Consider the following 11,554-nt stretch of genomic DNA (forward strand, 5'->3'; position numbering starts at 1 on the left):
ATACAAAATTTGAGATTGATATTGTTACTCTTAGATAGACATTGTACCATGCAATTCCTCTAAGTCCTTCTAAAAACTGCAATTATAGACTGTTCTTAGAGGATTAATCAGTACAAGTTAAGGGCCAGATAACAACTTCATGTTTATGTTAGATTCCGATTTAATTATAAAAGCATGTTTTTCATATATTTCAATTAGAAATAGCTAAATAGTCAATGTTTAACAGTATATATATATATATATATATATATATATATATATCCTTCAAAAACACCAGAAACCTACAGAATGTGACATTTAACGTTATTTAATCATTTAACAATGAGAGATATCTGCTCCTGAGAGCATACCTTTCTTGGTTCAAAGAAGATATCAAGCATCTTCACCTCCAGGCAAGGTTGCTTATCATGGCAGGGTGACCACTGGGCAGAATTTGCCTATATCATCTGCAGGCAGGATGCTGTCCAGGAAAAGGATACATTATACAGAATAGTATAAAGTGTTAGCTCTGCCAATATAGGGTAAACAGTCCTTAATAATTCTACTCTATAAAGGTCTGACAGATGATCCTGGGCCAGAAGGCTGAAGACTGATGCATCAATGTTTTTGAGGAATTGGGGTTGCTGTCCAGGTAAGTCAGCTGTCTCTACAGTTGTTTAACTTTGAGAAGCTATGTTTGGTGCTTCTTATATAAACAGGAAACCTTTGAGTCGTTTTCAGATTTCTGACTGGGTTGAAGACTAGTTTTAGTCTTGTAATCAATCTCAAGTTTTTTAACATTGAGAGAGAGGTTATAGAGTGGAGGGCATGGTTTTCAGATGGCATAACAGGCTAAAATCTAAACATAATCAAGGGATAGGATCATAATTCTTGCCGGGTGTGGTGGCACATGCCTATAATCCTCGCACATGGGAGGCAGAGGCAGGTGGATTTCTGAGTTCAAGGCCAGCCTGGTCTACAGAGTGAGTTCCAGGACAGCCAGGATTACACAGAAACCCTCTCTTGAAAAAAAAGAGATGCATAGTTCTTTCAGTTAGAAATGATGGCAAAATTACTTTTTCTAATTGACAAATATGATGGATTGAATGTTATTTGTATACCATACTGTGTAATTTACATGATTGTTATGGTTTTGTTCAATTTATGTCTGGGAGAATAGTTTTTTTTTTTTGGATAGAAAAGGTGAAGTGTAGGGGTAGTTTTTGATACTAAGTTCCTGTTTCCCAGTTGGTTCTTGATTTGTTAGTAAAGGAAGCCATAGTGAGACCTCCAGGTCTCTGGAGATAGGCAGGTAGACAAAAGGATGGAGAAGGAGATTTACAATGCTTTGGAGGGTAAAGAATCCAGCAGGCATGTGAGCACTGGGAGGAGCCAGGGCCTCTGGCCACTACTACAGGAGGATGGTAAGGGATGTTGGCAGGGGCTAAATGGAACTAGCCACTGAAGTTTAGGGCAGATGGGAGGAACAGAGCTAAGGGTAATAATAAGGGTACATTTTCCAGGCAAGAGATAGTAGAGCCAGCAATAATGTTCAAAGGCAAGTTGCAAAGGAACAACTGTCTATGTGTCTTTTATCTGCAAATTTAAGGGAAGCCTGGTGGGAGTGGGTGGTGCGGCCACTTCCTGGAACAAAGGGAGGAAGTGCAGAACTACATACAACACTGTATCTTTTCCTAGAGCAATTTCTTTCCTTCTTTCTTTCTTTCTTTCTTTCTTTCTTTCTTTCTTTCTTTCTTTCTTTCTTTCTTTCTTTCTTTCTTTCTTTCTTTCTTTCCTTCTTTCTTTCTTTCTTTCTTTCTCTCCCTCCCTCCCTCCCTCCCTCCGTCCCTCCCTCCCTCCCTCCCTCTCTCTCTCTCTCTCTCTCTCTCTCTCTCTCTCTCTCTCTCTCTCTCTCTCTCTCTCTCTTGGTTTTTGGATTTGGTTTTTTTTTTTTGAGACAGGGTTTCTCTGGATATCCCTGGCTGTCCTGGAACTTACTCCACCGCCCAGCACTAGGGCAATTTCAAATACATCCTTCCTTTGATGTCCAGTGACTTCAGAGTACATTGTTACCTGCTTGAGGTCAGGTGTTGGGATCCTATAATACTCAACCTATCGCTAGCATAGAGCAGGCATTTGGTGGATGACATCTGGATGGAATCAAGTTCACAACACTGAATTTTGTTATAAGCCTACTCACAAATTTCTCTTTTCACCATTAGTGTGTTGCTTAACATTGATTTCCCACAAGATAATATTAGCAAGAATTCTTCATAAATGAAAGAGTTGTACATTAAAAATATGCTAACATAGACCATATAACTTCGAGAAAATTGTGCTAAGTGAAGGATAGTGGTTGCTGTACTGTCCATCCAACAATTTAGTTTCATATACTAGCTTTTCTGCTCCTGTAGGAATTAGTAATGGTTCCCAAAATAGCTTATATTAATTCTTTCTTCCCAGTTCTATTGTATGATAACTCTTGAAATGAACTTTCGTTTTAAAGATTTATTTATTTAATATACATGAGTACACTGTGACATGCCAGAAGAGGGCATCAGATCCCATTACAGAAGGTTGTGAGCCACCATGTGGTTGCTAGGATTTGAACTCAGGGCCTTCAGAAGAGCAGTCAGTGCTCTCAACCACTGTGCCATCTCTCCAGTCCCCTTGAACTTTTTTTCACAGTTGTTATTTTAGTATGTAAGTTTGCTTGCTAAACATCCAGGAGTTGCCTTGAGGCTATGTCCATAAAGTGAGACTTACTTTCCCTTGGAGGAAGGGAAATTTGGCTTCTCATTCACCTTTATTGTCATGGATTGCCTTCATTTTTCTCTGTCCTTCCATTTCATTACAGCATGAGTCCATTTGACACCTGAACCCAACATCACTTAGAGTCCAGATTCTTCAACTGTATGTTAAACCACATATGGCAACCAAACATGAGTGTGGTAGAAAAGTTGATGATACCAAAATATACCTGAAAGTACAAGAGGCAATAGCAGAAGATTCCTGCCTAAGGAAGGTTTTTTTTTTTATTCAATATATTCTTTATTTACATTTCAAGTGATTTACCCTTACCTGGATTCCCCCTCCCTGAAAGTCCCATAAGCCCTTTTCCCTCCCCCTGTTCCCCAATCGACCCCTTCACACTTCCCTGTCCTGCTATTCCCTGACACTGCTGCACTAAGCTTTTCCAGGACCGGGGGCCACTCCTTCCTTCTTCTTGGACATCATTTGATATGGGCATTGCGTCTTGGGTACTCCAAGCTTCTGGGCTAATATCCATTTATCAGTGACTGCATACCATGAGTGTTCTTTTGAGACTGGGTTACCTCACTTAGGATGATGTTCTTCAGTTCCATCCATTTGTCTAAGAATTTCATGAATTCATTGTTTCTAATGGCTGAATAGTACGCCATTGTGTATATATACCACATTTTCTGTATCCATTCTTCCATTGAGGGACATGTGGGTTCTTCCCAGCTTCTGGCTATTATAAATAGGGCTGCTATGAACATAGTAGAGCATGTATCATTATTACATGCTGGGGAATCCTCTGGGTATATGCCCAGGAGTGGTATAGCACAGTCCTCTGGAAGTATCATTCCCAGGTTTCTGAGGAACTGCCAGACTGACTTCCAGAATGCAAACCAGCTTGCAAACCCACTAGCAGTAGATGAGTTTTATGCTTTCTCCAGATCCTCACCAGCACCTGCTGTCTCCTGAGTTTTTGATCTTAGCCATTCTGACTGGTGTGAGGTGAAATCTCAGGGTTGTTTTGATTTGTATTTCCCTGGTAAGTAAGGATGTTGAACATTTCTTTAGGTGCTTCTCAGCCATTCAATATTCCTTAGGTGAAAATTCTTTGTTTAGCTCTGTACCCGATTTTTAAGGGGTTTATTTGGCTCTCTGGAGTCTACCTTCTTGAATTCTTTGTATATCTTGGAGGGCTGGATTTGTGGAAAGATTCTGTGTAAATTTGTTTTTGTCATGAAAAATCTTGGTTTCTCCATTTATGGTAATTGAGGGATTTGCTGGATATAGCAGTTTGGGTTGGCATTTGTGTTCCCTTAGGGTCTGCATGACATCTGCCCAGGCTCTTCTGGCTTTCATAGTCTCCTGTGAGAAGTCTGGTGTAATTCTGATAGGTCTGCCTTTATATGTTACTTGACCTTTTTCCCTTACTGCTTTTAATATTCTTTCTTTGTTTAGTACATTTGGTGTTTTAATTATTATATGACGGGATGAATTTCCTTTCTGGTTGAATCTATTTGGAGTTCTGTAGGCTTCTTGTATGTTCATGGGCATCTCTTTCTTTGGGTTAGGGAAGTTTTCTTCTATAATTTTGTTGAAGATATTTGCTGGCCCTTTCAGTTGGAGATCTTCACTCTCTTCTATGCCTATAATGCTTAGGTTTGGTCTTCTCATTTTGTCCTGGATTTCCTGGATATTTTGGGTCAGGAGCTTTTTCCATTTTTCATTTTCTTTGACTATTGTATCATATAGCTTCTATATGTTATTATACATATATTTGTATGTTATATACATAGATATATATTTCTATGTATCTTCTGCATCTGAGATTCTCTCTTCCATCTCTTGTATTCTGTTGTTGATGCTTGGATCCATGACTCCTGACTTCTTTCCTAGGTTTTCTATGTCCCGAGTTGTCTCCCTTTGTGATTTCATTATTGTTTCTACCTCTTCTTTAGATCCTGGATGGCTTTGTTTAATTCCTTCACCAGTTTTGTTGTGTTCTCCCTTAGTTCTTCAAGGGCTTCTCGCTGTTTACTTGTGTTCTCTTGTATTTCTTTAAGGCAATTATTTATGTCCTTCATGAAGCTCTTCATGATGCCCTCCATCAGCCTCATGACCTGTGATTTTAAATCCAAATCTTGCTTTCCTGGTGTGTTGGGGTATCCAGGACTTGCTATTGTGGGAGAATTGGGTTCGGATGGTTCCATATTGCCTTCATTTCTGTTAGCAACGTTCCCACCTTTGCCTTTTGCCATCTGGTAATCTCTGGTCTTAGCTGGGCCTGCTGTCACTGGCAGGAGCTTGCCCCTCCTGTGTGTGTGCCTGTAGGTCTATCTCAGCAACCTTGGGTGAGCTGCTTTCTCCTGACACAAATTGCTGTGGTGCTGCAGAGTTCTTGGGTGCAGATGGAGTCCTGGTGTGGTGTGTCCCAAGTGATCCTCTACTCTGGTGAAACCTGCCTACCAATCTGTTGCACAGTCACAGAAGCAAAGATGGCAGCCGAGACCTACTCTCTTGTAGTTGTATTTGGGTATGTACCTCTGTGCCCGATCAGCTCTGGATACAGGCTGTGCTGGCTGTCTCCTCTTCACTGGCTACTTCGTTTATAGTTGGCTTCCTGCACTGCTTAGAGATAGCATGCTGTGGCCGAGGCTCTTCCCAATCCAGAGGCAGAGACCAGAAGGCTCTTGCCAGAGGCCTCTGGACTGGATCCTTCGCTCTGCAAGGCCAGACTCAACCTGTGCAGGCTGCCTCTTCCTAGCTGGCTGCTGGGTGTATAGCTGGCATCCTGCAGTGCTTAAAGATGGCACGCTGTGGCGCTGCCTAAGGAAGTTAATTCAAGGTCACATTTATGTTGGATCTCAGGTGTCTGCAGAAGCAGTCATAACTGTGTGGCAGCTCTCAGCTTCCCAGAAGCTGTGGGTCTGAATTCTTTTTGTACCGTGCATGCCATCACTCTGTGCAGCACCAGCAAACACTGTTAGGAGCTCCTCTGCTCAGACTCAAGCTGTTGTTTCCACAGAACACACATGGTTTCCTGACTCTAGAGCAATGTAACAGAAAACTGAGAATTCATATTTTCCTACCATCATTCCTCAGCACACATCAAATTAGTGAATTTTTTGGTTATGTTTAACATTTTAAATTTGTTTAAGTTACTGTTTTGCATTTCATGCAAAAAAGAAATCAGTCAATGAATCTTGGCTGGTGTCTTAGTCAGGGTTTCTATTCCTGCACAAACATCATGACCAATAAGCAAGTTGGGGAGGAAAGGGTTTATTGAACTTATACTTCCGCATTGCTATTTATCATCCAAGGAAGTCAGGACTGGAACTCGAGCAGGTCAGGAAGCAGGAGCTGATGCAGAGGCCATGGAGGGATGTTTCTTACTGGCTTGCTTTCCCTGGCTTGCTCAGCCTGCTCTCTTATAGATCCCAAGAATACCAGCCCAGAGGTGGTACCACCCACAAGGGGCCCTACCCCTTGATCACTAATTGAGAAAATGCCCCATAGCTAGAACTCATGGAGGCACTTCCCCAACAGAAACTCCTTTCTCTGTGATAAGTCCAGCCTGTGTCAGTTGACACACAAAACCATCCAGTACAGCTGCAGAGTAAGACAGAATCCAGCAACTTCAGATTTGGCCTTACATGTAGTTCCTCCATTTTGTACCATATTTTTCTGTATTAAAAATTATGAAAAAATATGAAATTGGGCTGGAGAGATGGTTCAGTGGTTAAGAGCACTGATTTGTTCTTCCGAAGGTCCTGAGTTCAAATCCCAGTAACCACATGGTGGCTCACAACCATCTGTAATATGATCTGATGCCCTTTTCTGGTGTGTCTAAAGACAGATACAGTATACTTACATATAATAAATAAATAAATCTTTGGGCCTTAGTGAGCGGGGCTGGAGCAAGAAGGGGGGGGACCTATGAAATCTGAAGGTTGATCAGTTGTGAAAGTGGTGAAGGTGGCCCTTGTCCTTCCATATAAAAAATTGAGCCAAGAATTAAGTCTTCCTGTCAAAAGAAATAAATGGCTTTAAGATAAAGTTGCTTCCAACTTACAAAGGAATGTTTGAATTGCCTGTTTTGTATTCCTGTATGTCAGAGGGTGTATAAAATTTTCTTGGTTACAAGGGGAAAGAGATTAAGCAGTCCTTGTATACATGATGACTAGGAAGTAAAGCAACAGACAGGAATCCCGAATGAAGAAACCACCTGACCTCAAAGAGGTAACATGCAGCTGATCTGAGTTCTGCTCCTGGCCCAGACTCTATGACACTCACAGCATTATGAGCTTATGCGACCAGCCACTTGTATTTGTGCCATGGACTGACCCAGCCGGGGTAGTCATGACCATGGGAAAACCAGGGCTTTGGTACTCAGGAAGGCACAGGTGTGGCGAGGTAATGACAGACAGAAACACAAGAGAGCGGTTTGAATCTGCTACAACTTTAATTTTTCAGTCAGGCATATTTTTAGTATATTGAGGAACAGGTTGAGGTTGGTACAACTCCAGAAACACTCATACAGTTACTAAACAAGGTACACTTCCATCTTAATTAGAACAATAAGTAGACATGGCATGGTGCCCACAGGAACTATTGCTCTGTGAACCATGGTCAAAAGCAGACTTAGGTCATGAACTTTAGACATGTGGCGTTCGAGTCTAATTTTTGGTTACTTAAAGTTGTGTTAATAATCAATAGGAGAACCTGGGCTTTCAGGCCAATTTGTATGATATAAGCCTTCTTCTGCCACCAAAAGTCAAAATGCTTTAAGAATGAGCAATGTTCATTACAAGAGCCCTCTGTACTGCCCTGGAAAGCAAACCCCAATGTGGTCTGGCTCAAGCTAATATATCTCTAAATTTAAAGAATACTACAGGACCTCTGCCCTTCAATGCTATTACCCATCTGTAACCTTCTTTACCATAAGCACCTGTATAAGGCAATGGCTCATCAGTAGTCCTATATTTTCTCCTACTGTGTTCTTCCTGCTACAAACTATCCATAACATTCCCTAATATCTCATATTCTTTGGTCACTACTTTTGCTAAGGCTAGTAATAAAGAGGGGCCCTGATGAGAAACAATCCAAGACCTTCTTTCAGTAAGGTTCAACATGAGTTCATTGAGTTCAAGACTGGGAGCAGTAGGTGTAACCGCCACATCCTCTTTTCCTTTTACCAGAACATCAAATCCTCCTTTATCAATTAACCAGCTTGTAGGCTTGGATCGTGCGATATAAAGAATTAAGAATAGGAAGAAGAAAGACACAGTGCAGAATCCATAACATAGGAAGCACAGTACCTGTGGAGAACATCGAGGCCCTTTTCAAGGCCAGAGGTGGGCACTCTGCCAGAGACCTCCAGGGAGCCTAGCCCCAAGGGGCATTTATCTCTCGTCTGCCTTAATGATGTACTGTCCTGTCGCACAGACGACACTGGAGTTGGTGTGGCATATTTGCACATTTTCCAGAAGACATCTTGAGCTACTCAGAGGAGTTGGTTTCCTATTTGGGAACAGTCTCAAGCCTCCTAGGCCTCAGCTTCTTTGGTCAACCCTGGGAACATCCCCTCTCAGCTAATGAGCACCTGTTTCTTCGTTTTTTTTGCCCTGCCTCTTCAGCTACAGCTGCCTCTTCAGAGCACCCACGGCCTCCCTTTGTTTCTGGTGTGCCATGTTGATGTCTCCCAGGACTGGATATGTCCGAATGCTTGGCTTGTGGCTGCATATGGATATGGAAACAGCACCTGACTGTGTTGCCCAATCTGGCCTCACATTCCTAGTTGCAGGAGAATCTCCTGCCTCAGCCTCCCATGTGCTATGATGATATGTGGGTGCCATCACCTTGGTTAGAAAATACGTTTGATCAAATACAGTAATGGGCCTGGCTACTTCCAACAATGGGGACATCAAAATTCGGAGCTTCCAGCCATCTTAGCCTATGTCTAAAAGTGGGGGTCTCCATTGTCACTCTGTGGATGTGGCTTTGTTAAGAAAAAACAAGTCATACAGTGGTGGTGCACACCTGTAATCCCAGCACTCGGGAGGCAGAGGCAGGCAGATTTCTGAGTTCGAGGCCAGCCTGATCTACAGAGTGAGTTCCAGGACAGCCAGGGCTACACAGAGAAACCCTGTCTCGAAAAAACCAAAAAAAAAAAAAAAAAAAAAAAAAAAAAAAAAAAAAAAGACAAAACCCCACGAAACCAACCAGGCAGCATGTAATCTTCTCAGAGGTTACAAACAATACTGCCAGGCTTAGGTCATTCAGTGATAAGGTACTTGGCATGGTGAGGGCCCAAGTTCATAGCCATTACACAGATTGGACAACAAAGTCCAGGAAGATCCCAGGTTCTCTCTCCAACTCCCAAGAAAGAAATTGGAAAAAATGTGTAAACACACAGGGCAACCTGTCTCTTTGAGTTTCAGGCAAGAGGGTGCCACTACCATAAACAAGTATGTGGTAGAGAGATGGCAGAGACAGAGAGGTGGAGAGGTTTGTATATTGTGGAGAGGGGCTACACTGGAGATGCGATGGCAGCGAGGCTCAGGCTGATGTGGATGGCCTGTGCTGCCACCTAAAGCCATGTTGATGTAGGAGGGCCCAGCTACCACTGGAGGCCACACTGATCTGGGAGGCAAGCCCTGCTCTAAGGGTGATGTCTTGGTCCTGATGCTGCTGACAGCCAGGTCTGCTTCTTCCATAGCTGGGGGCTGTGACGATGTCCATAGTCTGTGCTGAGGTCTCAGACCAAGTGGATTCTGTGGGGGGTGCTGCTCCTTGAGTCCATGATGGTATCTTGATCAGGTCTGAGTAGGGCCTGTGGCCCCTTATAACACCAAAGGACATGTGGATGTCCATGGCTGCAGCCTGAAACCATGCTGACAGCAGTGGCTGTGCTGACTCTGGGGGCCATATTGATGGGAGTGGTTTGCATGACCCCCTGAGGCCAAGGTGATACCCATGGACCAGGTTGTCTACTGTGGTTCTGTGGTCCTACAGCTGCTGGGGTGTTGTGCTGATGCAAGTCACTTAAGAATACGAGGTTTAAACCCAGTCCTTTTAATTGCTGCTATTACAAACTGTTTAGGATAGACAGTCAAACTCATGGTCATATTAGATTCTCATTTAGTTAATTATAATAACATGTTTTCAAGGTTATTCAAATAGTAAATAATTTAAAAAAATTAATGATTAGCAATTCAGTCATGCTATATGTAGATAGCTTCAAACGCATCAGCGATCCACAGAACATGGCATCAAAAGTTATTTCATTATTTTTTTTTTTTTTTTTTTGGTTTTTTTGGACTTGGTTTTTTTTCGAGACAGGGTTTCTCTGCATAGCCCTGGCTGTCCTGGAGCTCACTCTGTAGACCAGGCTTGCCTCGAACTCAGAAATCCGCCTGCCTCTGCCTCCCAGAGTGCTGGGATTACAGACAGGCGCCACCACCACCCAGCTATTTCATTATTAAAGGTCATGTGACTATAATTTTCATAATTGTTGTAATTGGATTCAATGAATATTTGAGAGAAAAGGAAGTTTGGTCTTTCTGTCTATTGTAATGCTAAGTGTGGGTCCCCAAGCCCTGGAGTCTGCATGTAGACCTGTGACCCCACAACCAAGTTATTTCTGATTGATAAATAAAGACAGAAACAGCCAATAGTTAGGCAGAGGAGACATAGATGGGTGTTAGGTTTCTCCGGCTTGGGGTCCAAGGAGAACCACAAGAAGAAGAAGGAGGTGCATGAGGGAGAAGGAGAAGCTGCCACAGGTTAGGTGAGCCATAATCACATGGCTCCGCGGGCTGGCAAATTAGAGCTATGAGCAGCCCAGAAGAAACAGAGAAAATAGTAAGTAATAATTTGGGGTTATCAATAGGAAAGTAGATTCTAATACCAAAGAGGATTCTAATCCTAGCTTTTGTGCCATTTAAGGCTTATTGCAAAAATAAAGGCTGTGTGTATCTTTTATCAGGGAGCTAAAGGTTGGAAGGTGGGTTAGAAACCTGGGTCGGGATTAAAAACTTCTACAACAATCTGCCTTCAGAGTGCTGACATTAAAGGTGTGCTCCACCATGATAGCTCATTAAAGAGGAATGGCAGCCAACAACCACAGAAGGAATATGTATTTGGAAAAGCATCCTTTGCAACTCAATAAAATAGTTGACTGAGACCAAGTTTATCAATAGAGGCTGAAACATTAGATGTCAAGTTGTTGGTGAGAACTTAAGGCTGATAAAAGCATTGTCAAGTTAATGGCCAATATAGAGGAAAATGTATTTTTATATTTTAGTAAGGAAAAAAAATTGGCTGTTACCACTCAACCAGGCAGTTCTATTTTGTATTCTATTTGTAGTGAGGAACCTGTCCCTTTCACTATGATAGAATATTAAGTATAGAGCAGTGTGCCTGACCGTTTCCTGCCAATGTAGAGTGGGAAACAATATTGTCCCATAGTCCCAAGTTTGAGAAGTGGTACATTCCCCAGTGGCTACAGATGTCCCATTAGTAAATAAAATTCGTAGTTTTGTTTTTGACTTAAGTATATTACTTTTTTGCCTGATGAATTACCAACCTGTTAAGTTACAAATACTTAAGTTATGTGGCCTCATTTATTTGTAATCACAGAGTTACATATTTATTTTGGCTTATGGATAATATTTAAAAAATTATTGAGCCATAATTGCTAGGAACAGAATGAGTTTGTGAACCCCAGTTTGTAGGGTAATCACTGTATTAGAATTTAGCACGTTAGATGATATTCATACTACTGATTTGATTCAAAATGATTTCTTGAGTCATTGTC

Source organism: Apodemus sylvaticus, chromosome 1 (genome assembly GCF_947179515.1).
Source record: "Apodemus sylvaticus chromosome 1, mApoSyl1.1, whole genome shotgun sequence".
Lineage (NCBI taxonomy): Eukaryota > Metazoa > Chordata > Mammalia > Rodentia > Muridae > Apodemus > Apodemus sylvaticus.